The sequence below is a fragment of the Polistes fuscatus genome, unplaced genomic scaffold (genome assembly GCF_010416935.1).
Source record: "Polistes fuscatus isolate 324 unplaced genomic scaffold, CU_Pfus_HIC Scaffold12, whole genome shotgun sequence".
NCBI lineage: Eukaryota > Metazoa > Arthropoda > Insecta > Hymenoptera > Vespidae > Polistes > Polistes fuscatus.
The window spans coordinates 5,306,009-5,333,020 of NW_025113020.1; the positions used below are offsets into that span (position 1 = coordinate 5,306,009).

Genomic DNA, 27,012 nt, shown 5'->3' on the forward strand with positions numbered 1-27,012 from the left:
GCATTTACTTTGTTATTTCAGACTGAAGAAGCTAGCAACGGTCATAAATATTGATACTGGTTGTCATGACAACGTTAAAGAATTAAGATTTATGCGACATTTTACAACAAAAGGCATAATTATTTGGTAAAATATCAATAAATTGAAATGTGACCTGAAAGTTACACGGGCCCATAGAGGGTTAAGATACAAATGAGATGAAAAAAATTGTCTAAACTTTTCGGGTATGCTTACTAACTTACAATTAGTATCCTATTTATTTGAATACTACTGCAATTGAAAAGAATAATTTCCAAACGTAGATGCGTACAACTCACAAATCTTCATTTAGTTTAACATTCCTTCAAATAATGCACGTGTTTTAGGTACTTAAGTGTTATTAAGTTTAGGTATTAAGATACAAATGAGATGAAAAAAATTGTCTGATCTTTTCGGGTATGCTTACTAACTTACAATTAGTATCCTATTTATTTGAATACTACTGCAATTGAAAAGAATAATTTCCAAACGCAGATGCGTACAAGTTACAAATCTTCATTTAGTTTAACATTCCTTCAAATAATGCACGTGTTTTAGGTACTTAAGTATTATTAAGTTTAGGTATTAAGATACAAATGAGATGAAAAAAATTGTCTGATCTTTTCGGCATGCTTACTAACTTACAATTAGTATCCTCCTATTTATTTGAATACTACTGCAATCGAAAAGAATCATTTCCAAACGTAGATGCGTACAAGTTACAAATCTTCATTTAGTTTAACATTCCTTCAAATCACGCACGTGTTTTAGGTACTTAAGTATTATTAAGTTTAGGTATTAAGATACAAATGAGATGAAAAAAATTGTCTAAACTTTTCGGGTATGCTTACTAACTTACGATTAGTATCCTCCTATTTATTTGAATACCACTGCAATCGAAAAGAATCGTTTCGAAACGAGAGCCGTTATATCATTTACAAAGGGGTGACTAAATTAAGTGTATAAACATATATACAAGTTTTTTTCCTGCAAAGGAACTTTTTCTCCGTCCGTTATTTTCAATCGGAAGCAAATGGTGTAAAACGCTGACATAACAATTAGCAGCCCCGACTCTCCGTCAAGATCAATAAACAAGGCGTCGATCTTCTGTGAGTCATACTCCTCGCACCCCTCGACTCCCTCAATCCTCACCCCGTTACAATCCTCCCTCCCCCTGCACCCTTCTTTCTCCTCCTCCTCCACCTCCACCTCTTCTTCCTTTTCCTTTGGCGATTATCGCGTCGGTTCGACCACCAACGTCAGCAGCGTCATATGGTGCTCTCGCTGGTGTAGCCTTCGAAACCCTTCTTCCTTCCCTCCCCCTCTGCCCCAACCCCTCTGCTCCCCCCTCCTACTCTCCCTACTCTCAATTTCCCTCTCTTTTTTTCTTTTCTTTTCTTTTCTTTTTTTATTCTTCTTTCTTTCTCTTATATACTCGTTTGTCTCGCTCGTTCAAAGGCACATCCCCCGTGAGAAAAACTGTGCTCTCTCCCTTGGCCGGGCGACGTTTGCATCACACCTGACATCTTGTCGCACGATATTTACAACTAACAATACTTTTTCTTACTACTTTTTTCTTTTTTATTCAATTATTTATATGTATATATATATCTATTTCTTTTGTTAACATTTTATTGACCGTTCGTAGTTGAAGCTGCCACTCACTAAGTACCGAACTTAGTCCCAGTACCGGCTAATTTTCCATCTGTACGAAAACCGTCGATAGTTAAAAGCCGATTAATAGGCTAGCGGTCGATAAGAGTTGACAATCGAAAAGCCGATTAATAGGCTAGCGGTCGATAAAAGTTGACAATCGAAAAGCCGATTAATAGGCTAGCGGTCGAAAAGCGCTAGCAATCGAAAAGCCGATTAATAGGCTATCGGTCGATTAAGTATTAATAATAAATTTGTCAGGGGCCAGATAAATGAGTAGAAATTTTCTTGGAATTGTTACGATTGACAAGAAGATGAAAATTGATGGAAATTAAAAATATATATTGAAGATAAAATAGAAATAAAATAGAAAAACACATTGCATTTCTTACCGTGGCTTCTTCATGACTCCTCGAGCGTACTGTAACTCGGCCTGTCACGTGTCTCCGCACGTAGTAGTAGTAGTAGTAGTAGTAGAAGTAGTAGTTGTAGAAGTAGTTGTATAAGTAGTAGTATAAGTAGTAGTATAAGTAGTAGTATAAGTAGTAGTATAAGTAGAAATAAAAGTAGTAGTAGTAGTAGTAGTAGTAGTCGTAGCACCAGCACCACCAGCAGCAGGTCTCATGGCATCCGTGTATAATCGGCGCCTAGAGAATTGAACTCAAACTTCTTTCTGCCGATTCGAATCGACGAGAAAAAGGGGGGGGCATATATTTTTCCCTAGGCGGATCGGAAAAGTTCCCTAGATCCACTTTACACGTTCCTCTACCTCTTCCTCCTCCACTTCTTCCTTTTCTTCTTCTTTTTCTTCTTCTTCTTCTTCTTTCTCTCACATGCATCAGAGTTTCTATTTATCCTTAGTATCAATATATACCTTTCTATCTTTCTCCAATAAACATTCAAAATCCCTTTTCCTCATTTCACGTGACGAACAACAAGAAGAGGGAAAGAGAGAATTTACGACAGTGGGGGGGGGAGAACGAGAGAAGGAAAACTCTGGCAACGTCGCCTTGATTCGCTCGTTTGCCTCTTCTTCTTCTTCTCTCTCTCTCTTTCAGTTTCTCTCCCTGCTTGTAACGTCACCGGGTGCTTCTCGTTCTCTCTCTCTCTCTCTCTCTCTTTCTTTCTCTGTTTGTGTCTCTTTCTATCTTTCGGTGCGCGCGTTGCTCTCCTTCTTTTTCACTAGGTGCTCACCGCCACCACGGCGGCGGTGGTGACGACGATGACGACGAATACGAACGTTTCTCTTTCCGATATTTTACACTAACACGCGTCCGAACTGCACGTACACGACGATGACGACGATGACGACGATGACGACGACGACGACAAACGAAACGTGTCACGCATTCGCATCAATATACAAACACTACCCACGAACAACGAACTTTTCTCCCTGTATTATACACGCGAGAACACTTTTACTAGAAACGCGCGTGTCGACACCCTCAACACACACCACCTCAACCCCTCGACAACCCCCAACAAGCCCCAAGCCCTGTTTTTATTTCTTCTGCTTTTCTTTTCGTTTCGTTTTTGTTTTTTTTATTGTTTTTCGAAACGCAACAGAGAGACAAACACGGTGATTGTTCGATAGAAACGGGGGGTTGTTGGTTGATTATTGGTGAACGAGAAAGTGTAAGAAGGTAAGAATAAATGTTTGATTATAAATAAATAATAGAGAGTGTGTGAGAGAGAATGATACGGTGTACGCGTTGCCACCTAACGTTGGAGGAGGACTACGTTCATCAAGATCATCAAAATTTGTCCAATTGAATATAAAAATAGAACGGAGAGGAATGACGTTCTATTTTTTTATTTACTTTTTTGCAATATCATCGAAGTAGCCAACGAAAAATCAGCAAAAATTGTCAATCGTCGGTTTTATTTGAGCATTTTTATCTGAAAAGACGAATGAAACTGAACCTTTTTCTTTTGTTTGTTTTTCTTCGTAAAAGGGGACGATTGTTTTCGTTATTTTATTTCTTTTCGTGGTTGCAACGATACCAGCGGGAGGTGGTGGGGTATTATTTATGTATAAATATTATGAAAAAATATGATCTCTGATGTGTTTTGTTAATACAATAGACGAGTAGTAATAGAAACGTGTCGTTGTCCCAGCAACATCAGAATAATCACGTCGTCCAGCATCATCAGTACCACCACCATCGAAAACATAGCCGCTGGGAGAAAACACACGGGCATCATAATCGGCCCACGGTTTCACTACTCGTACCGTACACCACCACCGTAGAAGAGGAGGTGCGCGCGCGCGCTCTCGCTCCTTCTCCCTCCCTCCTTCGCTCGCCCCTTCGTCGCCGCGGGAGGGAGAGAGAGAGACAAAACACCGAGAGAACGTTCTCTCTCTCTCTCGTGCTACTAATCGACTCGGTTCTCGTTTCTTCTTTTTCCCTTTTACCACTCTTTCCTTCCTTCCTTCCTTCCTTTAACCAACAAACGATGATGATTTTCTTTCACTTATTCCAAAATCCAACTATTTCTTTTCAATCCCCCTTATTTATTTATTTATATATATATTTATTTATTTATTTATTTATTATTCGAATTATTCTCTCTATCAATCCTTCCTATCTTCCACCACTTATTTCTCACTCTTCCCTTAAACTCTCTTTCCCTTTCCCTTCAGCACCTCGTGCTCGCTGGCTAGCTCGCTCGCTCGCTTTCTTGCTCGCTTGCTTGCTGCTGCACCGTTCTCCCTTCTTAGAATTCAGCAATTCTTCCACCACTAGTAGCTCATTTCAAACGAGCTGTAGTAATAAATCACCACGAGATTCTTCAAGGTAGTCTCGAATAAAGGTTAATAATTTCCACTAGAAATTTTCCACGACATAGATTATTACGACGAGGACAAATAATAGTAGGATAATAAAGGCCGGTCAGTTGCACGCGCGCAAAGACCCGCGCACCCTTTGAAATCCCACCATGTCCGTTATTACTTTTCGACGGTACTCCATTTAACTAGCGCTGGCGGAAGCCATATTGCGATCACTGTCCGTGCCACTGGCGGCTGAGCGCCGATCGACGGCAGCGAACCGAGCCGAGCGGTGGGGTGGGGTGGGGTGGGCTGGGGGTTGGTGGGGGGGGAGGAGGCAACGGGGGCGCTCGTGTACTGCCACCAATGACGCCGTTGGGGAGAGAGGGCTGAAGCCGTACAGCCTATTGGTCGAATCCACCTGTCGCGGATACCGACATCTTGTGGACAAAAAACTCACGCAGAGTTTCACGGTCAAGGGATCTACCTTACCGACCGTGGTAAACCGGACCCAATGTTCGGTTCTTCCCAACATCTTTTTTTTCTTTTCTACTCTTCAATTTCTATTGGTTTTCTTTTGTTACAAAGCAAGAACAGTAAATACGACGAGAAGGGACTTTAATTGTTTCTTTAATAGGATCTGTTTTTCTACTTTCTTTTTGTTGTGCGTTGAGTGTGCTGAATGCACACACACACACAGAATGACGTCCAAACCCCAACGTCACTTTCAACGTCACCAACGTTACAACGGACTTTCTATCGTAGTTTCATAAAGCTTGTTAAAAGTAGGTCGTCCTGCCTGTTTCAAAGATTTTTATACTTTCGTATCTATGTGCATGCATATATATATATAGAATATATTTACGCAGTAGAAGCAAATGCTTATTTTCCTTCGTATCATTTTTAATAAGGACGCCGAAGATAAATAAGATGGATGGCTCACTCGCGTTAACTGCAATAACGCAAATCGTATAGGATAAAATAAAACGACGAATTTAGAATTTCAAATACTTCGGGGTATCATCGTTGGTCTCGTTTAACACGTTGGATCGTGCCAAAAATAAAATGAATTACAAAAAGGTCTGATAAATACAACAACAAAAAAGAGAACAGGAAATACCGTTTCGATTGTGGCAGGGATTGCGATAAACCCCTTCTTCTTCTCGTTGTCTCGGAACGTTTAATCGTTGTTCAACGTGTCAAAAGAAAAAAGGGGGGCAGAAATCGAAACACGGTGACGCGCGCGTGCACGCTTTTTCAAATCATGTTTCGCGTACTTGTTAAGCAACGAACCAAAAAAAAGAAAATAGATAAAAGAGAGAGAAAGGAAAACAAGATCATTGCCGTCATCTAACGACGGACGAGACGAATTTACAAAAGAGCATACGTTAGCTAGAAAATAACGAGCTTGGGAAACGTGCCAGGTTACGAAGAACTATCATCCAAGCAAGAGTTTGAAACGCCATTGGTGTGCTGTTTTGCCTGCTGGTACTACTATTGCTGGTGCTGGTGCTGGTGTGCTGGTGGTGTTTGAATCGGTACACCAGTGTTAGATCTACCCTTCTTTCCTCCTCCCCCTCCTATTCTCTTCGTCCCTCATTTCGCCATCCAGAAAATAACACGCGATAAAAAGGGATAGAAATAGTGGAAGGAAGGAAGATTATGCAAGCGATGTTACAGTTCGTTCGACTTTACAACGAGAAAGCAAATTGCTAATTAACGAGCCGTCGCCACTTTGCTGTTGGATCGAGGCTGCGAGTATAACGCAGGATGGGTGTCTTGATTAAACGAAGGAAACGTGCTACCAGCTGTTAGAGAGAATCCAAAAGGGGGAAGGAAGGGAGAATGGATCCTCGAGGAAAGATTTCAACCAACAGATTTTACCCCCGTTTTGCTTTCTACTTCTACTAGTTTTATTATTGTTTCATACAAAATCTAAAAAACAAGTATAAACGCGAGTATAGATATATGTATAACTAAATACTTTGACGTTTCTCTGTTATTATGCATATAATCTCGATGAGAAGAGGAACATTTTCCCTCATTTCTCTGACCCACTAACGGAGAATCTTAAGAAAACGACACATGCGCAAACGGATATGCAACAAGTACTCGCGCCCTCGATGAGAATATGCGCGGACACGTTTTTACCGGGCTTCTTCTTCTTTTCTATATCCCTATCATTCTCTCTCTCTCTCTCTCTCTCTCCCATTCTTTTATTTTCTAGCTTCTATCCCCCTCTCTCTCTCTTCTACAAAAACCCTTCTTTTACCCCTAGTCCCTATTTGTAGATTTCATGTTATTGCAATCATAATCGGGAAATGTTATAGCATAAGGGACAAGATTTCGTAGGATGTCAACGATCGTAAAGATTGCCAACTGTAAAAGGACATGCAACAAGTCCTCCTCCTCCCTCTCTTCTTCTCCCTTTCGTCAATGGCCTCTTTCGGACGATTCTCCACCTCCTCCTCCTCCTTCTCCTCTTCCTCCTCCTCTACTTCCGCCCGTTACTTTACATCATCGGTGACGCACGACTTCCGTTACGTCACGCGACGCCCACTGACGTAACGTTTACTCCAAAGAGCCCACGCACAGACATAGAAAGAGGGTGGGTGGTTGGGTGGGTGGGTGGTTGGTTGGTTGTGAGAAAGTGAGTGAGAGAGAGATGCGTGTTTCATTGATCGATCCCTCACTCATTCCCTTTTCCTATCATCCGATATCCCGATCGGATATCTCTTAGAATGTTCGGGTACTTCTTAAAACGATCTCAACATCATCGAAGTTATTCCAAACATTTCATTTTAATCTGATAAAAATGAAGATATTTATTATTTATTATTGAAATCTTTTGGAAAGTGATTATACAATTTTTGTTCGAATTCAATCGTAATTCGTATGATTTAATTCGATTGTAATATTTAGAAATGTTTTGTAATTATTCAACGATACATTTTTGAATTTTCGAATGAATTTTTTTCTAAAAGGTAAATAATAATATTAAAGTAGGTATAACAGGGAATTTAGAAGGGTTATAAATTCTTCTTGAACATTCTTTTGAACATAACAAATAACACAATAAATTTGAAGATTATAAATAATAATAATATTTGAATGTATTATTTAAAAATTGTACCGGGATACAAAAATATGTTGGATAATTTGAAAGAGAAGTACAATTGAATAAAATTGCAAGTAATAAATTCTTCTTGAACATTCTTTTGAACATAACAAATAACATAATAAATTTGAACATTGTAAATAATAATAATATTTGAATGTATTATTAAAAATTGTACCGGGATACAAAAATATGTTGGATAATTTGAAAGAGAAGTACAATTGAATAAAATTGCAAGTAATAAATTCTTCTTGAACATTGTTTTGAACATAATAAGTAACATAATAAATTTGAACATTGTAAATAATAATAATATTTGAATGTATTATTAAAAAATTATACCGGGATAAAAAAGAATATTAGACAATTTGAAAGTGAAGTACAGTTGAATAAAATTGCAAGTGATAAATTCTTCTTGAACATTGTTTTGAACATAACAAATAACATAATAAATTTGAACATTGTAAATAATAATAATATTTGAATGTATTATTAAAAAATTATATCGGGATAAAAAAGAATGTTAAACAATTTGAAAGAGAAGTACAATTGAATAAAATTGCAAGTGATAAATTCTTCTTGAACATTCTTTTGAACATAACAAATAACATAATAAATTTGAACATTGTAAATAATAATAATATTTGAATATATTATTAAAAAATTATATCGGGATAAAAAAGAATGTTAGACAATTTGAAAGAGAAGTATAATTGAATAAAATTGCAAGTAATAAATTCTTCTTGAACATTGTTTTGAACATAACAAATAACATAATAAATTTGAACATTGTAAATAATAATAATATTTGAATGTATTATTAAAAAATTATACCGGGATAAAAAAGAATGTTAAACAATTTGAAAGAGAAGTATAATTGAATAAAATTGCAAGTAAATATTCAACGTAGAATAAAATCGAAATGAATATTACGATATTCGATGATACTTTTTTTATTCCTGTAACGATCGCATGAAAGAATAAGAAGAAGAAGAAGAAGAAGAAGAGGGTCGAAGAGTAGAAAATGACGGGGAAGACGAAAAGGACGAAGAGGAGTGGATACTTCAACGAATAACGAGTCTCTAAATTCTACGTAATAGTTTAAAGGGCAGCCGGTCGGTGGCACGGTTGGAAAACGAGACCCTATTGACGAGAGAACCTACCTGACTCGTTTTAAAACCCCTCTTTCTTATCTTTCTACCACGTGAGCCCTTTTCTTATTCTTCTTCTTCTTCTTCTTCTTCTACTTCTTCTTCTTACGAATTGAAATCCATTACATTCGAACGTTTGGTAACACGATCGATAAAAGTATGCTCCAGTTACCTTGACATTGAACAAAAAATTAAGCAAAATTATGCAATTCTGTGGACCTTTTTCTACTTCTTCTTCTACTTCTTACGAATTGAAATCCATTACATTTGAACGTTTGGTAACACGATCGATAAAAGTATGCTCCAGTTACCTTGACATTGAACAAAAAAATAAGCAAAATTATCCAATTCTGTGGACCTTTTTCTTCTTCTACTTCTTCTACTTTTTACGAATTGAAATCCATTACATTTGAACGTTTGGTAACACGATCGATAAAAGTATGCTCCAGTTACCTTGACATTGAACAAAAAAATAAGCAAAATTATGCAATTCTGTGGACCTTTTTCTTCTTCTTCTTTTTACGAATTGAAATCCATTACATTTGAACGTTTGGTAACACGATCGATAAAAGTATGCTCCAGTTACCTTGACATTGAACAACAAAATAAGCAAAATTATGCAATTCTGTGGACCTTTTTCTTCTTCTTCTTCTTCTACTTCTTACGAATTGAAATCCATTACATTTGAACGTTTGGTAACAGGATCGATAAAAGTATGCTCCAGTTACCTTGACATTGAAACAAAAAATGGGTAAAATTATCCAATTTAATGGCTTGAAAAGTGCATGACAACGAGAAATAAATAGATAGTAGTAAAAGAAGAAGAAGAAACGTTATCAGGATATCTTAATCGATGGAAATAAAGCAATTCTTGGCTCTTGTCCTTCCCTACTTTGATTTTTTTTTTCGTCCAAGTTCCGATAGAAAACACGATGACGATTCGAGCTCGGGCGTTAAAGGATAACGTCGACGAATAAGTCGAGGAGCGAAAGTGGGCGAATATAAAAGGAAAGAACGGTGTGGAATAAAAGGGACGCGTCTAGGATAAAAAGGAAACGGAAAGAAAGAAAAGAAGAGAGAAAGAAAGAGAGAGAGAGAGAGAGAGAAAAAGATTGTTCAAAGTAAGGGAAGGTAAAAGAGCATGGCCTTTTTCTCAGCTTCTTTGACCGACCCATGTTCTGTGGCTAGTAAAAAAAGAAAAAAAAAAGACACGACGAAGAAAAAGATAGAAAGAGAGAGAATGAGAGAGAGAGAGAGAGAATCCCTTTCTATTGATTTCCTGCCGAGCGTGGGCCAACGAAGGGAGGATTAGGTATTGCTGCTCTTCTTTCTCTTTCTCCCTTTTCTATTTTTCTCCTTCGTTCAGGTCACCCTTTTTTCCTCTCTTTCTCTCTCTCACTCTCTCTGTCTCTCTGTCTTTTTTTCTCTTGCAAAGCACACTTCTTCCATCCTTCGACACAACACTTATCCTGTAATCGAGCAAGCAGCACTTGGCTGGCTTGGCAGAGAAGAAGAAGAAGAAGAAGAAGAAGAAAGCGAGAATAAGGGTTTAAATACAACTGAGGATAGCAACAAAGTTTTTCAAACGGAACGGCTAGAAGAAAATAGAAAAAAAAAATAAAAACGATAAAACCTTTAACAAAAATAAAGATAAACGAAAAGGATTTGTAGGAAAGTTGAACGAATAGAAAATAAATCTGAAACGAAACCTAACCTAGAGAGATTAAAATAAAATAAAAAAGTGTATGACGATATGATTATGGTCGAGTCAACTTCGAAGGAACTGTTCATTTTATGGGTGTCCTAAAGAGAACGGTGTTTTTGTCGACAATGCTGGGATTAGGTTGCTTGTAGCTTAGTAATGGAGACGGTATTAATAGTAATGATGGGGGTTGGTTCAACAGTATAGGCCTGTTAACGCTGCCGTTGCTAACTGACTGGTAATAATAGTAGTTGTAGTGTAGTCAAAGATAGTAATAGTAGTAGTGACCGTGGCATCGGAGTGTTGCGTTTGCACACAATCCAACACGAGTCTGTTCAAGAATCATATTGATGGTAGGGATTAGTAGTAGTAGTAGTAGTGTCTAGTAGTTATAATATTAGTAATGGTGGTAGTAGTGGAACTGATGAGTGGTGGTAGTGGTACTGCTGTCCCTAAAAAGATAGCAATGGTGGTAGTATGGTAACAGTAGTAGTAGTAGTAGTAGTAGGCTTGCGTACAAGCCTCGTGACGTCAGAACCCACCGAGTGTAACCCATGAATCCACACCTCAAGCATCCCTTTCCACCATCACCACCACACCACCATCAACCTCGACCCTTTACCCCTACTACTTCTGTTGCTGCTACTGCTGCTGCTGCTTCAAACGTTGCTTCCTTCGTTCTACATCCCATCGTCAATGCTTTTTCGTCTCGTCGTAACCACACCCTACCTTTATTTCCCATCCCACCACCCCAACCTCTCCACCCCTCGTGTCTCGAGACACTATCGGTAATATCACTTCGATATATGCGTCTAAGCAATTAATGGTGTCGTGTCTGTCCTCAAATTATTCCCGTACGAACCTAATCGATAATGTGATATGCATTGGGTTATACTTTTTTACAACCCTTATTTATTTTTCTTTTTTTTTTATTCTTCTCTCTCGATTATCTTATCATCTGTCTCTTCGTATTTAAACGATAATTAATTAAATGTACGATTTAGGTGGTAATAGCCAATCAGAAAATAACTACACCAAATTGAGAACCATGTTTCCTCAAATGACTCGTTCGTAGATCATATTAATCGATACTAATGGTATTCAGAATTTATGTTAATCGTATCTTTCATAATTTACAATAACAAATGTAATATACATTCTACTCAAGATCTATCAAACAAAATTGATTTGACGAAAAAATCAACAAACACCTCGATGCAACCCTGACTCATGTAACTCATAATAATATTCTTACCTGGAGTGCGGATTAAAGTACAAAAAATTAAGTAGAAAGGTATACAAGTATGCCATATGATCGATATATCAAAAACACCATTTGAAAATATCTAAAGAAACCATGTGGTACACGTTAAACTTGATCTTCAGGCCACGTGTACCACCGGTGGGACACGTAGTCATATTTATTTAACGCGTTCAACATCAAATGGCTTGAACGACAAGTCAGGCAAAAATAACTTGGCACGAAACGTGTTAAAATATACACACAAGTATACTTTATCATTTAAAAGAATAAATCAATGATTTCCATGGGAAAAATGATTGAAAAACAAATTCTTCGAGATAAGTGGAATCAAACGAAAACAATGTATAATGAATCAAAGTTTTCAGATGATTATCAAACCGAATTCTTCAAAGATCTAACTCAAGCATCGTCGATAAAGCAATGATATTAAAATTATCGGTCGGTGTTGCCCCGTTAATCGATTAACCTTTATTTATTCCGTGCTACGATAACCGCGACATTGCGGAGCCAATAGGGAGACACGATAACGGACTGGTCAAAGGAAAGGAAATTAAGTTAGATAATGTGGGACGTTCATTCTCGTTACACGACTCGATTACCATGTAATAGGAAGTATAAGTACGATACAGTTACCATTGTAACTATATATATAATATGTGCATATGCACACACGTTGTGCATGCATGCAAAAGTTTCCCTATTTTTGTCACGGTTATTCCAATTAACTTACATTATTATTCATTCAGTCAACCCTATCTCTCTCTCTCTCTCTCTATTGAAAAGAACAATTTTCTCATGACACTTTTCTATCTTCCAAGAAAATAAACAACCGAGTAAGTAGAACACAACTACTTCACAAACTTAGATTTTGTTCCCTTCGAACGTGTTTTAAGCGAGAAGATAAGTTTTGCATAAAGTATTCAACACTAATTCGTTTTATTATCAATAAACGAGAAATGTATTTATTTGTCTTTATTAGAGACAAAATATGAGAATAAATATTTCAAGCCTTTTTCATAATTTATCGTATCGTATTAACGAATTTATGATAAACTTTATGATAAAATGGATAAACTTACACATCTTGGGGAAAAATGAGAAGAAAAACGAGATATAATCAATTTTAAAGTTTAATAGATGGAGATATACATCTTTATGAGATTACTTTTGAATATTATTTCATTTTAAAATGATTGGAAATTATTGAACAATACGAATTGTACCGAAACCCGTCTCTTTTCTTTCTTTTGAGCTGGGATTGCGTCAGGGTTGAAAGTTGGGTTGATGGGGGGGGGGTGATGGGGAGTGATGGGGGTAGTCGGAGAAGGCCAGTGGGAGGGAGAGGGGGTGTCAAACGAATAGAACGGGCAAAGGGTCAGCGTCTTCGTAATGCTTCTTCGCAAGTACCGTGTTATCGATTAACAGTAAATCGTCGAGACTTGCACAGATGCGCGACACGAGTTGACAGAGGGTTAGGAAGATAATACGTCTATATCGGTGTGACTGCACATTGATTTAGTGGTGGTTAACCCGGGTTCCCCTAATACTATATGCTCGACAATGACTCACCGTTTATCCCTATATCGAAGATAGATCCTTATCGATAAGGTTTGCAGGATCCCTAATTGCACAAATTTTAATATTCGTCGATATTACTTTTCAGGTAATTTTATCCAATCACGATTTTCATATACCAACCCTTAACAAGCACTCGAGCGGCGCCGATAAGGCGCCCGGCTGATTTCAAGTGTCAACTCGAGCGGCGCCGATACGGCGCCCGGTAGCCTATTTTAAGGGTTAACTCAACCAAAACTAATTACAGAGTGCAGTATTTATCAAAGTTTGTTTTTTTTCGACATATAAATGAATAAACCGATGATATTTTATTATTTCTATACGCTTATTTGTTTATAAATGTTTTTAAAGTACCTGTAAAGTGTCTAACTTAATTTGGCCGAAATCGTCTCGAGTTGCTGTTTAAAAATCAAAGATTTATTCGATACGACTTCTTATCGATCTCGATAAACATTCTTTCCTTTTTTTCTTTATTCTGTGGGCTAATATTTGTGAACTTGAAGAAAAAAGTGTCCGTTCGTTAATTCATGAATGTCATAGGTTTTTCCTTTTTATCTTATTATTTTTAAAAGAATGTTTAGGTAAGGTCCAATAAAAAAAAGAATTTGGGAGAAGAAGAAGGGACATTTTATTTATTTAATAATATTTTATTGAGCCTAGAACCTAGGCTTCCCCCTAAAAGCCATTAATTACAGTGTAGTACAATATAATATGTAGGTGAAACAAAACGGAAATGAATATTATATAATTATTATTTAAACTTATCATTATAATAGTAGTAACCCATAGAAAGTAGATAAAAGTAAAAAGAAAATATTAGATAAAAGTATACTGGTTTTATAATAGTAGTACAGCAGTATTGGTTCAAAGCAACAAACATATGATTAAAAACAAAAACAATAATGTTACTCAATAGAAACTTTCCTTTCCCAAATTCGTTACAGTTTGGGATTGTGGAAAGTAAGAAAGAGAAAGAGAAAGAGAGAGAAAGTCAGAATGAAAATGAGACAGCTCTACCTAACATAGAAAAGACATTTTGTGTGCTGCTACTCGTCGAGTATATGGGTCGAGAAATGCCTTGCACGTGCTAAATATATATCGGCGCGTGCACACACACACACACATGCACATACATGCACACACATGCACATACATGCACACACATGCGTACATTCTCCGTCCCTATCCTTTTCTTTTTCTTTTTCTTTTGCTTTTTGTTTCTTCTTTTTCTTTCGTTCGTTTAAAGCTTCACACTCGCGCACCAACCAAACGAGAAAACGAGAGAAGACATTTCTTCTCTCCTTGAGAAGGCTCATTTACCCTTCCACACCAACGAGGGAGAAAGAGAACGACTCGAAAATAATAATAAAAAAAAAACAAAATAGAATAGAAACGTAGAAAGTTGGGGGGGAATAAATAAATAAATCAATTTTTATAAAAAATATTTTTCCCCGTTACTATTTCATTTTAGTTGGAGTATAATACGAAGATAAATTGTTTGAATTCTAAAATTTGTCTAAAAATTCGTATTTGGAGATAGATATTATTTTTTTAAAACATTCCCCAAAAATTATTCTTCTCTTCTATTCCATTCCATTTGATTTTCTATTCTTAACTACTTTCCTTTTCACTTTGTTCTTCACTTTTCTTAGACAAGCTGCTTCTTTCTTACTGTTGTTAACATACAATGGACTCAATACTAAAAGAAAAAATACTTTCCGTTCTCTCAACAATCGGGTAACCTATAAAAATACTTTCAGTGATTTATAACTCTATCCAAATTATGCCTAATTGTTCGTTTTCTTTTTTGGTCTCCTCTGTTATTTTTAAAATCAGCAAGACTAACATAACCTCTTTACTCTATTAGAATCTTTTCGTAGTCTGTAAAAATTTTTCCATTCGTTTGACCATTTTTCATTTATAAGAATCAAATAATCTCTACTATTTCTACTATCTATTTTCATTCTATTAGATTCTGTTAACTTCTATTTTAACAACTCTTCAACTTTCTTCACATCTGCCCAATTATTTTTTGGTCTCCTTTGTTATTTTTAAAATCAACACGACTAACATAACCTCTTTACTCTATTAGAATCTTTTCGTAGACTGTAAAAATGTTTCAATTCTTCTGACCATTTTTTTTCATCTACAACCACTATAATATCTACTATTTCTACTGTTATTTCTACAGTTATTTCTACAGTTATTTCTACTACCAATCTTCACTCTTTTAGAATTTGTCTTTAGCCTTGAAAAATCCTATTCATTCCTTCCTTCGACCTTTTTTCCCTTGTGACCATCCTCCTCTTCATCATCGTCAAAACGCATACCTCTACCGCCACCTACTAAGATAATTCTAAGAATCCTATTTTTCGTCTATCAGAAAATGTATATCTTTCAACATTGTTCGCAATTTGATGAAACTTTAACGACGGATGGTAAAGTTTTAGAAAATAAATGACGACTCAATTTATACCACTCGAAATATAAAGTTGACAAAAATTTTGATTGTTAATTTCGTTCGATGAAAACAACAAAATATTTAACACCATTTTCTCGACGATCTTTACGAAATACAAACGTGATTTGTCAGAGGAACGTGTCCTACATTCGACGACGGGTCAATTAAATCGCTCGCCGTCGTCTGGAAATCGTCCAAGTGCGACGCGAGACTAAACTTCACGATAGAGAAAACGATGATGATGATGATGATGACGACGATGATAAAGAAGAAGAGAGGAAGAAAAAGAAAGGTGCGACTAGGGAGAATACGAATGAGAAGGAAATGTTTCGTTAATACGTGGCGCTATCGTTTAACGCGAAGTTAATGGAGAATGAAGCTCGGAAGATACTCCGAGAAAACGATAAGATCGTTTAAATGAAGTAAAAGAGAGAGAGAGAGAAAGAAAAAGAAAAAGAAGAAGAAGAAGAAGAAGAAGAAGAAGAAGAAGATTGAGAAGTGAAGATGAAGATTTTCAAGAGAAAAACAAGATTAAGAGTAGGAGGAGAAGTAGGAGGAGTAGAAGTGGAAAAAGAAGAAGAAGAAGAAGTCAAGGTCACGCGATAAGAGAAGACATCTTTAACGATCGAGTTATCCTTCTCGTTGCATATGCTTTTACCGACCGTTGGTAACGAATTTCACGGTAGGAATAGCTATGATCGTATTCCGTGAAAAGTGAGAGACGCATTTTAAGTTGTTCTCGGTGTGTTGGGGCGTACACGTGCGCGTGCGCATACGAAGAGAGGAGAGAGGAGAAGAGAGAGAAGAGAAAAAGAACAAGAAAATAAGTAAAGAGAAGTATAATAAAGAAGATAAAAAGAAGAAAATAGAAGAGAGACCGTATAAGATTGAAGGGGGGAGGGGCTGCTTCTCGTTTCTCTTCTTTTACCTTTTCACTTTTTACCCCCCCCCACCCTCTAACTCAAGGGAGTATATATAAATGAATTATCGATAAGGTCGACTCTCGCGAAGGTCGTTTCTTGACCTTCGATTTTCCGTCCGTGATCTCGAGCTACGAAAATAACGAATCCGTTAGAACTAACTCTCCTCCTACGTAAAAGTATCCCCCACGTATATATAATTACTCGCTGAATAAAAAAGAAGTATAACTTCAAAAAGTAACACGAAAAAAAAAAATAAAAGGAAATAGAAAAAAAGAAAGAAGAAGAATAAGAAGAAGAAGAAAAATAAGAACTCGGAAAGAGAAATAAATGTAAGCTGCAGCCTACGAAAACTAATATAATATAAGTGTTGGTAATCCTAATCTAATAAAAAATAATTTATCAACGTTCTAACGAATGCGTTGCATGTATTTATCAACGGGGACAGACAACGTAATACATTTCTCTCAGTTTAGAAATCGTTCTCGTTTTAATCGTTCGAATGATCTGGGTCTAATGATTTTTTGAGGTTATATTTCTTTTTTTTCGTTGGTTTTCTTATTCGTTTAGACGAATTTTAGGTGAAGACAAAATCTGGACTCTTCGTCAGAATTGTTGTCTTATTCTTGTTTCTCTTGTTTTTCTTTTACTTCTTCTTGTTGTTGGTCTTTACGCGTTACAACAAGACAAGAAAATCAACTAAACAGCCAAGAAAGTAAGCAAGCAAGCAAGCAAGCAAGCAACCAAGCAAGCAGACTTCGGTCGAACCACCGCCGGTTCATTGGCCAGGCCACTTGTCGCCTTGAAGCCAATCGCTTCGTTCGTACTCCGTTCGCATTCCGCTTGTAATACAACTCGTCTCGGCTGCTGATAATTTAATAACGCCTCTGTAATTTACGATCGAACGATTTTTTACTTCCCAAAGGTCTAAACCCTATCATCCCGAGTTTTCTTATTTCAATCGTTGACCATCCTACCTCTCTCATTAGACCAAACCATATGGTTCCTTTTGCTGTTCTTACTCTTGTCAATATTACCATGAATTTAATTTGACGATATGACTGTTCAGGAAATCTCAAATAATTTTTTCATCGATCAACCCCCTCCCTCCTGCCAATCCTAATTTCCTTATTTTATTCATAGTCATCGTTTTGATTAGGAAAACCATATGGTTGCTGTTAAATGCTCTTTTTAATATCATTATAATAAGATGAATTTATGATTTTTATTTAATTAACTGCTAACAATTATTCTTTCTTCACCTCCCCCCCCACCTTTTATTAATTCTTCTAATCGTTTTCATTTAAAACAATTGTCGTTGTTGTTGCTGCTGCTGCTGCTGTTGCTGTTGTCGTCGAATTGATAAATTTCCACGAGAAAGATTAGTCGGGTCGACGTGAAAAGGGGTCGATGAAATTTCTAGGACTTTTCCTCTCGATTTTGTTGCACGTCGTCGGCAGTATTCGTGAGACGACGAACATCTTCCTTTGACAAGGAAAGCTTGTTCGAGCGAAAAATCGACTTATCGAGGGAAGAGAAGCTGTTTCCTACGAGACAAAGAGATAACTCTCACCCCCCCCCACGATTCTTTTTTTCAAACTTCTTATCAAAGATGGTCCCCGATGTCTCTCTCTCTCTCTTTCTCTCTGACACTAACTTTTTATCTTTTTATCTTAAATTCGAATTGATAATTTGGTAAGAAATTCAATTATATCAAATATTCGCAAACTTTTATACGAATGAATTTCAATAGATTATTTTTTATTGTTATTTGAAATGATTTGAAATAGAAATAATATAATAGTCCGACAAAAATTCATACCATTCCTTCCACTATTCATTCGTATTCTAATTTTAGGTCTCGCACGCGCATAAGTTAACACAAGCTTGCACGCGGAGAACGTATGCGTTTAATTTCCTCTCTCTCTCTCTCTCTCTGTCTCTGTCTCTCTCATTTTGTCTATCTATCCAACGATGGCGGAACTTTCACTTGGTAGACGAGGAGAACGTAAACAAAGCGTGCTTCGACGTTCGCACGTGACAAATTTATGGAGATTAGCGGATGGTCTTGATCGATGTTTGAATAAGTACGTGAGTAGTACCTACTCATTCTAATTCGTAGTCGGTACTTTGAAGGTTTGATTTACGAATCGAATTGAATCTAATCAAATAGTAGTTAGCGGTCAAATTAATGACAAAGAAAAATAGAAAAAAAAAGAAAGAGAGAGAAAAATTACAACTTTGATATGAGAGAGACACACACAATTCAGGATTTAATACGTTATTAATATTTAACAATTAATTCTTTCTCACCTATTTTTCTTTTTATTTTCTCTCCAAGAATTAAACCGAAGAGAAGGTGTTACGTTGGTTAAAAAAAAACGATTGAGGTATCTATTTAGAAAAAAGGGGAAGAAGAAAAAAAAATCAGTCCGAGTATATTTCCGTAATGAGAGCATGAAAATAAAAAAACGTGAATCTTAAGGATTCTCCGAGCACGACACGTACCCCTACCTCTTCAACCCCCCATCGGAGATTTCCGTCCCCTTCTGTTTTTGCTATTAATAGCCCTTTTCCACGGATTACGGAGGAGTACAGAAAGAAAGTACGAGAAGAAGGGACAACAAGACAGAGAGAGAGAGTAAGAGAAAAGTCCGCCTACTATTAGATCGCAGTTGCATCTGGAAGAAAAAGGGGGAGGAGCAACATCAACCGAGTAAAATGAACACCAACGGCAACGACACAACGACGACGGCAATAGCCAACAGCAATAGCCGACACTAACGGCAACTGCAACTGCAACTGCAACTGCAACGGCAACAACGTGCAACACGACGTAACGCAACGGGAATTACCGACGTAACTCGTCACACGTGCTGAATATTTTCGTTGTACCGACACACGTCCGGAATAACCCGACGACGGGGAATTTATGGAGGATTCTCCCTCTCTCTCTCTCTTTCTCTATTGCACAGCAGGACGCAGATGGGGAGAGGAGGAGAGAGAGGAGGATGAGAGCCGACTTCGCTATCCACCTTCGTCTCTCTCGCACTTACGGGAGTAAGTGAGAAAAGGGTGGGAGGGGTGGTTAAGGGGGAAGGAAGAGAAGAGAGGGAGAGGGAAAGAGAGGGAGAGGGAGAGAGAGGATCGGCGCGTCGCTGGTATTTACAATTCTCCTCGTTGCGGCAACGAGAGAATCAGAGAAATGAGAGAGTGAGAGTGTGTGTATATATGTGTGTGTTGTGTGTTTGTGTGAGAGAGAGAGAGAGATAAAAAGATAGTAGGAGCGAGTGAGAGAGGAAAGGTTAAAGGGAGGGAAAAGAGAAGGGACGAAGCATCCTGAGAGGCTGCTACGGATCGATGCCGTGTTATCAAATCACGTTCTCTCCTCCGCCCTCCCACTCACTCTCTCTCTCTCTTTCTTTCTTTCTTTCTTTCTTTCTCTTTCTCCTCAACGACGAACGCGTCGTCTCCAGCAGAGCAGAGACCCTTCGAACGTTGAACAACCCTACGACGAGCCTTACGACGAGCCTTACGACGAACCCTACGACTGCCGAGAGACGCCTAAACGACGGAATAATGGCGCTTCTTCTTCTTCTCTACTTCTTCTTCTTCTTCTTATTTTTGTTCTTCTTATTCTTCTTTCAAAGCTCGTTCAATTATTTCCTTGAGAAATATCTTCTCAACGTACTCGTACAACCTGTCGTCGTCCGCTTTCTCCGTACCTTCCTTTTACTTTTAATTCTTTTTTTCCTCTCTCTCTCTTTCTCTTTCTCTTTTTCTCTTTTTGAGGTTATACTTCTTTTGGCGCGTTTGGGAAAATGTGATAGGAGTGGATTTTTTTCCGAGCGACACGAAAAATCGACACCACGAAGTTTGTCGCGGTATTTACGATGCGCGGCAAAACGATTTCAAATTTACTGCATGAAGTTGTCTCTTCTTCTTTTTTTTTTTTTTAAGCGGGTCACCCATCCGAGTACTAATCGTACTCAGCGCTGCTTTACTTAAATGATCGAAGCGGGAACTAATACTATCACCGTGCCATGACAGTTGACGCGTGAAGTAACTCAATATATCTCTGTTATATTTAATGTGGACTGATATCTATATTTTGATACTTTCTTTTTCTTTTTTTTATTCTTTCTTATATATATAATAATTATTATTTTTTTTTTTAGGTTATTTTTTTCTTTGAAGTTTATTTTCGAAGTTATTTTTGAGTTTATTGAGGTTATGTTCGTTTTGGTACGGCAAAGAAGAAGTATAACTTTTTACGTACATTATTTTTTGTTTTTTTCCAAAAGTGTCACCCCCACCCCATCCCATTTTATTAAACATACTTCAAATTTATTTATATTTTCTTTGAATTGAATAATTTAGCAGAAAAACTAGCATACGTCTATGAATAAATCCAATTGGTAAATCGAACGTGGATTATAGGAAGACCACAATTATTGCGATTATTATAATGATTGATTTGAAATGTTTCGTAAACGCGATTTGTTAAAGGAAGAAAAATTCGATCATCGGCAAATAACACGTTCGTTCCTTCAAACGAGTTCACGAAAGTCAGGGAGAAACGAAAGCCACGCGAGAGGTTGCTTGCCAGTTGAGAAAGTTGGCAGCAACCTTAAACAGGCTCAATTCTTCAGCTACTCTACTCTATCGAGCTGCTGTTGTTACCAACGTAAGCCTGTGGCTTCTCTTTCTCTTTCTTGTCGTCTTTTGAATACGATTAAATATTTCCTTAGAAATTATGTGTTGTTTATATTACCCATTTCCTTCAACTCCGTAAACTTTACTAATTGTAAGCATTTCTATTTATGGTTTCTTGGTCGCATGCGGGAACACGCGACTAGGGGGGCTAGGGTTGGGCCTAGGGTTTGGGGAAAAGCTGGAACTTTGGGTACGATCAAAGAAAATTCTTTTTCTTTTTTTTCTTTTTCTTAAGAATTGTCATTGTCATTGTTATGTATTTGTTATAGCAATGTTGAATTCTTACGAAAAGTTTCAAATTTAAAGTCTCAATTTAATTCAAATATTAAAGTAGTCTAATAATTAGCTAGTTGCAATTTTATTGATCTTAGGAGTAATTGGAATTACGTAACGAGAATTCTATATAGTAAATTATATTTAAATAATATAATATTTAATCGTGTTTGTAACAAATCTAAAAAAACTTTAATTATTGATCGAAATATGTGTGTAACAAACATAAAAATGTAAAAATGTGTGTAACAAATCTAAAAAACCCTTTAATTATTGATCGAAATATTAACGCGAATGTTACGAAAATAAAAAGAATTAACAACAACAACAACAAGAAAAAACAAACGATAAATTTCATATACGTATGATGATCACAGAGATGAAAATCAAAATCAAATTCAAAAATAAAAAAGAATTAACAAGAAAAACCAAACAATGAATTTCCTACACGTACGATGATCACGCAGATGAAACATGTTCAAAAAATCCTAAAACGGATATTTATACGCGAATAAAAAAAAGGTATGTTGGGTAGAAAAAATAAGGGTGATAGAATGAAAGTAACAAGACGATTTAACAAGGGGAAACGTAGAAGAAACAAAGTTGAAAGTAAGAAGTGTCAGGGTTGGATATGCCACCACCTCCACCACCACCACAAACCACCACCAAGTCGAAGGAAAACTCATTGAAAGTCTAAAGATAACGTCGATAGCTTGCCACCGAAAGGAGAAAGAGAAGAAGGAACAATAAGTAAAGGAGCTGGAAGTGTGCAGGAGGTGAAGGAGGTGCAGGAGGTGCAGGAGGAGGAGGTGGAGGAGGAGGTTAGCTTGCCACCGAAAGAAGGAAGAGAAGGAGGAACAAGAAGTAAAGGAGCTGGAAGTGTGCAGGAGGTGAAGGAGGAGGAGGTGCAGGAGGAGGAGGTGCAGGAGGAGGAGGTTAGCTTGCCACCGAAAGGAGGAAGAGAAGAAGGAACAAGAAGTAAAGGAGCTGGAAGTGTGCAGGAGGTGCAGGAGGAGGTGAAGGAGGAGGTGCAGGAGGAGGTGCAGGAGGAAACGATAAAAGCAGCTAGGGATAACGAGAGCGGAAACTCGAGTACTTATACGCGAGACGAACCGTAGGTAGGTAGGTCGTTTCTCTCTCTCTCTCTCTCTCTCTCTTTCTCTCTTTCTCTTTCTCTTGTTGAAAAGCAGGTGGATAGAATTCCGTGAGGTAGTACTCGCACGGGAAAAGAAAACGGAGGAGGTATAGGTGGAGGTAAAGGTGGAGGTGGAGGAAGAGGTACGAAGATCTTCAAACCGGATGATTCCCACAACACCTTCTTCTCCTCCTTCTCCTCCATAAGAGAGAGAGAGAGAGAGAGAGAAAGAAGACTTAACGGAACTCCTTCTACGTTATCCTGACGTCACATTTAAGAACCGAAGAAGAAGCCAGCGTGTTCCTCGTCATCGTCGTGTCGTCAACGAGAAATTCTATCGACCCTATTCCAGGTATTCGATACGACCAATACAACGACAACCCCGTGTTCTTCATGGAGGTATGCGATTTTATTTTTTTTTTCTTGTTTTTTCATTTTATTTACCATCGAATTTCATCGGGAAAGTAAAAAATACGAAATTGGGGATAAATAGAAAATTGTTATACGTGTAACAATAATAATAATAATTATTATGGTGGTGGTGGGGTGGGGGTTGATAAGAAAGATTTTTTCTGATGATCAAAAAAAAAAAAGGAAACATCAATCCAATAACGACGCAAGTAACTATGAAACGATGAAAAAATAGTCTGATGCGTTTCTAAAAAGGGGTGTTGAGTGGGAGGTGGTTCGTACAGAACAACGACAGTTACGTTTTAATAATAATGATCAGAGTCGCGGTCATTGACGTTTCAGGAACTCGCAGTTGACCTCGAAGATACCGAACCAACGTCAAGAAAACCATTTGGAATTCGGATGTGACGTGAAATTAATTCTTTTGTTTTTTCTTTTCCTTCTTTTTTTTGTCTCGGTTGATCGACTGTAATACGTAAGAAAGAATGAGAGGAAAAAAGTAGGGAAGGGGAGGGAAGAGAGAGAGAGAGAGGGCAGTTACTATGGGGGTCGGCCAAAATGTAAGACAATAACGGGTCTTCTCTTCCTACCGAAGAACCTTGAAACCAATTTTTACCGTTCCTCCCACTCCTACTACCGCTATTCCAATTCTATTTTCTTACTTCTTCTCCCCTTTTCCGATCTCTTTCTTTCTCTCTTACTTTTACCGTACCCAATTTTCCAGTAAAATTACGAATATAATATTCGAGGGCAAATTCCGGTGAAATCACTAACGTTTTAGTTGTTGTTGGTTGTGTTCTGTTGTGTTGTGTTGTGTTGTGTTTTCACTTAATACTCGAGATTCCACACTCCGATAAGTTTTCTCGCTACCCAAGCGAATTATTCCTCTTCTCATTTTACAATATTTTTATTAAAACATTGTATACATCTAATGTAAGTACTTGCATAAGTATGTCTTTGTCATCAAATTGTTCATAAAATGGGCAAACGTTATGCATAATTTGTCTATTACGAATAAGAAGAAGAAAACTAGTGTGTGTACTTATGTGTGTACCAAGACGAACATAACCTCAATAACCTCAAAATTAACTTCGAAAAAATAACTTTACAAAAAAAAACAAAATAATAATAATAATAATAATAATTATCATTATTAATTTTCTTTGTTACTTTTTAATTTTCCTTGTTTATATTATATTTTTAATCGATCGATATATTAGATATATATATATATCGAATTACTTTATACGTCAACGGCCATGGCGCTGTGATAGCATTGTTCCCGCTCCGATCATTTAGGTAAAGCAGCGCTGAGTACGATTAGTACTTGGATGGGTGACTTGAAAAAAAAAAAAAAAAAAGAAAGAGACAATTTTCATGCAGTAAATTTCAAATTCTTTCAAAACTTCATGGTGTCGATTTTTCGTGTCGCTCGGAAAAAAATCACTCCCAAACGCGCCGAAAGAAGTACAACTTCAAAAAAGGGTCAGATTCGAAAGGTTTAAAGATTCGAAGATAAGAAAAAAAGTGAAGTGAACGAATGAGCATGAGTGCAACAACAACTCGTAGTCGGAGTCTCGTTCCGGAAGCTAAGGAGGAGGAGGAGGAGGAGGAGGAGGAGGAGTTCGTTGAATGCAATCTCGGTCTGGCTGGTAACGAACGGCAGGAAGAAAGATCGACGATGCCGATGTAATTCGAAGGAACTTGCCGGCCTGGTGACACAATGTAATAATAAAACTACTACCGAGATATTTCCAAACTTAAGTAGGACTAATATTTACAGTAGTAGTAGTTAATAGTAGACATTATTGTGCTGGTAATATAGTATTGTAGAGTTGGTTTTAGTAGATAGTTGTGGTTTGTATTATTGGGCTGGTATGTAATAGTAACGAATAATATTGTGTTAGTAGATAGATGTAATTGTTATTATTCTAATAAAATTTGTTTATTGCGAAATATTAGATAATTGTAAATTTTATTATTCTAGCAATACTTATGATTGTATTATTATTATTATTATTAGTAATAGTAGTTGCTATTATGTTAATAATCGATAGTAATTGTTATAATATTAGACAATATTTGTGGTCATACCACTAGTAGCATTTCTAATGAACGTGATAATATTTATGGTTGTTGTTATTGTTGCAATATTAATAATTTCAACAATATTAATAATAATTGTTCTGCTAGTAAAAGTGATACTGGTAATGATAATACGAGTTACAATAATAATAGAGGTTAGACACTCGACAAATGTGTTTAGAAATGAGCTAACACGATAAACTGTAGCGATACGTTACATTGAAAATACGTTGAGAGCAATCTCAACTCTCGAGAATGACTTCGAAAGTGTTTAGAATACTTTCTACGAATCCTAATTAAGGAAACGTGGCTAACCTTTCGCCAACGGAAACTTGTATAAGAGACAAAGACTACAAGATAACACTTTAACGATGATTGATTCGTTAATTGTGCGTTAGACAAGTATATTCTAATTACTAATAGATAACAATTTACATGTTTTAAACAATAAACACGTTAATAGAATAATCATCGTATTATTTACATGTGAAAATAATTACAGTAACTCTCTCTCTCTCTCATATTCAAATTAATTGATTCAAATATCGTCTAATCAATAATACAAACAACATAATACAAGAGTAACATCAATTTCAAAACATTTTATTCATTTAAATATCAATATATTAATATAATTAATAAATAATATTAATAACATTAAATTAACAATCATAAAAAGTATCCGTATATGGTATTTCAAAAAATGTTAAGTACCAAAAGCAAAAGGGGACGATAGGAAAAAGTTAACGCGAACGACATGGATGAAGTTCGATGTCAGGAATGGCGTTTCTTCAGTTCAGGAGTGTGTAGATTTTAAAATCACATCGAAGTGGTTAATCTCGAGCACGTAGAAGAAACGGAGTGCCGATGTTGAAGACGACGAATGGAGGTGGGGGAGGGGAGGTGTGGGGGAGGAGAGGGGGGAAAGAAAGAGAGAGAGGAAGCCACTTTTGAAGAAGAAGAAGAAGGAAGAGGAGTTGGAATAGAAGCTGGAGGAGGAGGAGGAGGAGGATGAGGGGGAGGAGAAGGAGGTGCACGCGCATACCGAGGCCGTTCCGTCTATCTACCCCTTCCATTGTTTCTCCTCCATGTCTCCTCCTTTGCTTCGACCATGGTAAAAGGCACGATGCTACTGTGTTACATATTTAAGGTACCTTCACACCAAACACGACTGACTTACTTCCTTCACCTACACCCCCCCCACCGCCACCACCCCCAACCCCCCACTTCCTCCACCACTTTCATCTTTTTCACAACCACCTCCATCAAACACCATGACCACTGACTCCTCCTTTCTCCATCTTTCTCTTTCCCGCCATTTCTTCTCTGATTTCTTATCCTTTTTCTTTTTGGTTTATTTTTTATGGTAAAGCACGATGGCGTTTGGCCGATCGAAAACGACATATCCGTCGTAACACTTTCACTCGTGTGTGTGTGTGTGTGTGTTCTATCGAGAAATAAAACTTGAAAGCTTGGAAAACTCGGTTAGCAATAATAATAATAATAATAATAATAACAACAACAACGATAAAAAGTAGACTCCGCTTCGATTAACATAACTGCATTTGTGTATACACTTTCTTTACGGTTTTTTACATACAAGTTGCACATTATTGTTGTTTGTATCTTTAATACGAGAAAATAACTATTACCTATACGTGTTAACATATCTTTTTTTCTCTTCTTTTCAAACGTTTTGAAATGAAAAAACAAAATAATAAAAATAGGAAGAGTTATTTTTATTGTGCCCGTAAGTA

The 27,012-nt window shown here is 37.0% G+C and overlaps 2 long non-coding RNA genes across 3 annotated transcripts in view; both read right to left on the reverse strand.

Moving 5' to 3' along the window:
- The window catches only part of LOC122513609, an 82,332-nt gene that overhangs the window by 26,533 nt on the left and 28,787 nt on the right, over nucleotides 1–27,012 (reverse strand). Inside the window, exon 3 of one of the 2 annotated variants that reach the window (XR_006302800.1) lies at nucleotides 8,809–9,299. The exons of the other annotated variant lie outside the window; for it this stretch is intronic. This is a non-coding gene — a long non-coding RNA (uncharacterized LOC122513609). Of the gene's footprint in view, nucleotides 1–8,808; nucleotides 9,300–27,012 lie in introns of those variants that run through there. 2 annotated transcript variants of the gene reach the window in all.
- On the reverse strand, nucleotides 1,417–2,201 carry LOC122513610. Its single transcript, XR_006302802.1, has 2 exons — nucleotides 2,064–2,201; nucleotides 1,417–1,723 (listed from the first exon to the last, which is right to left on the reverse strand). It is a non-coding gene; the product is annotated as an uncharacterized LOC122513610 (long non-coding RNA).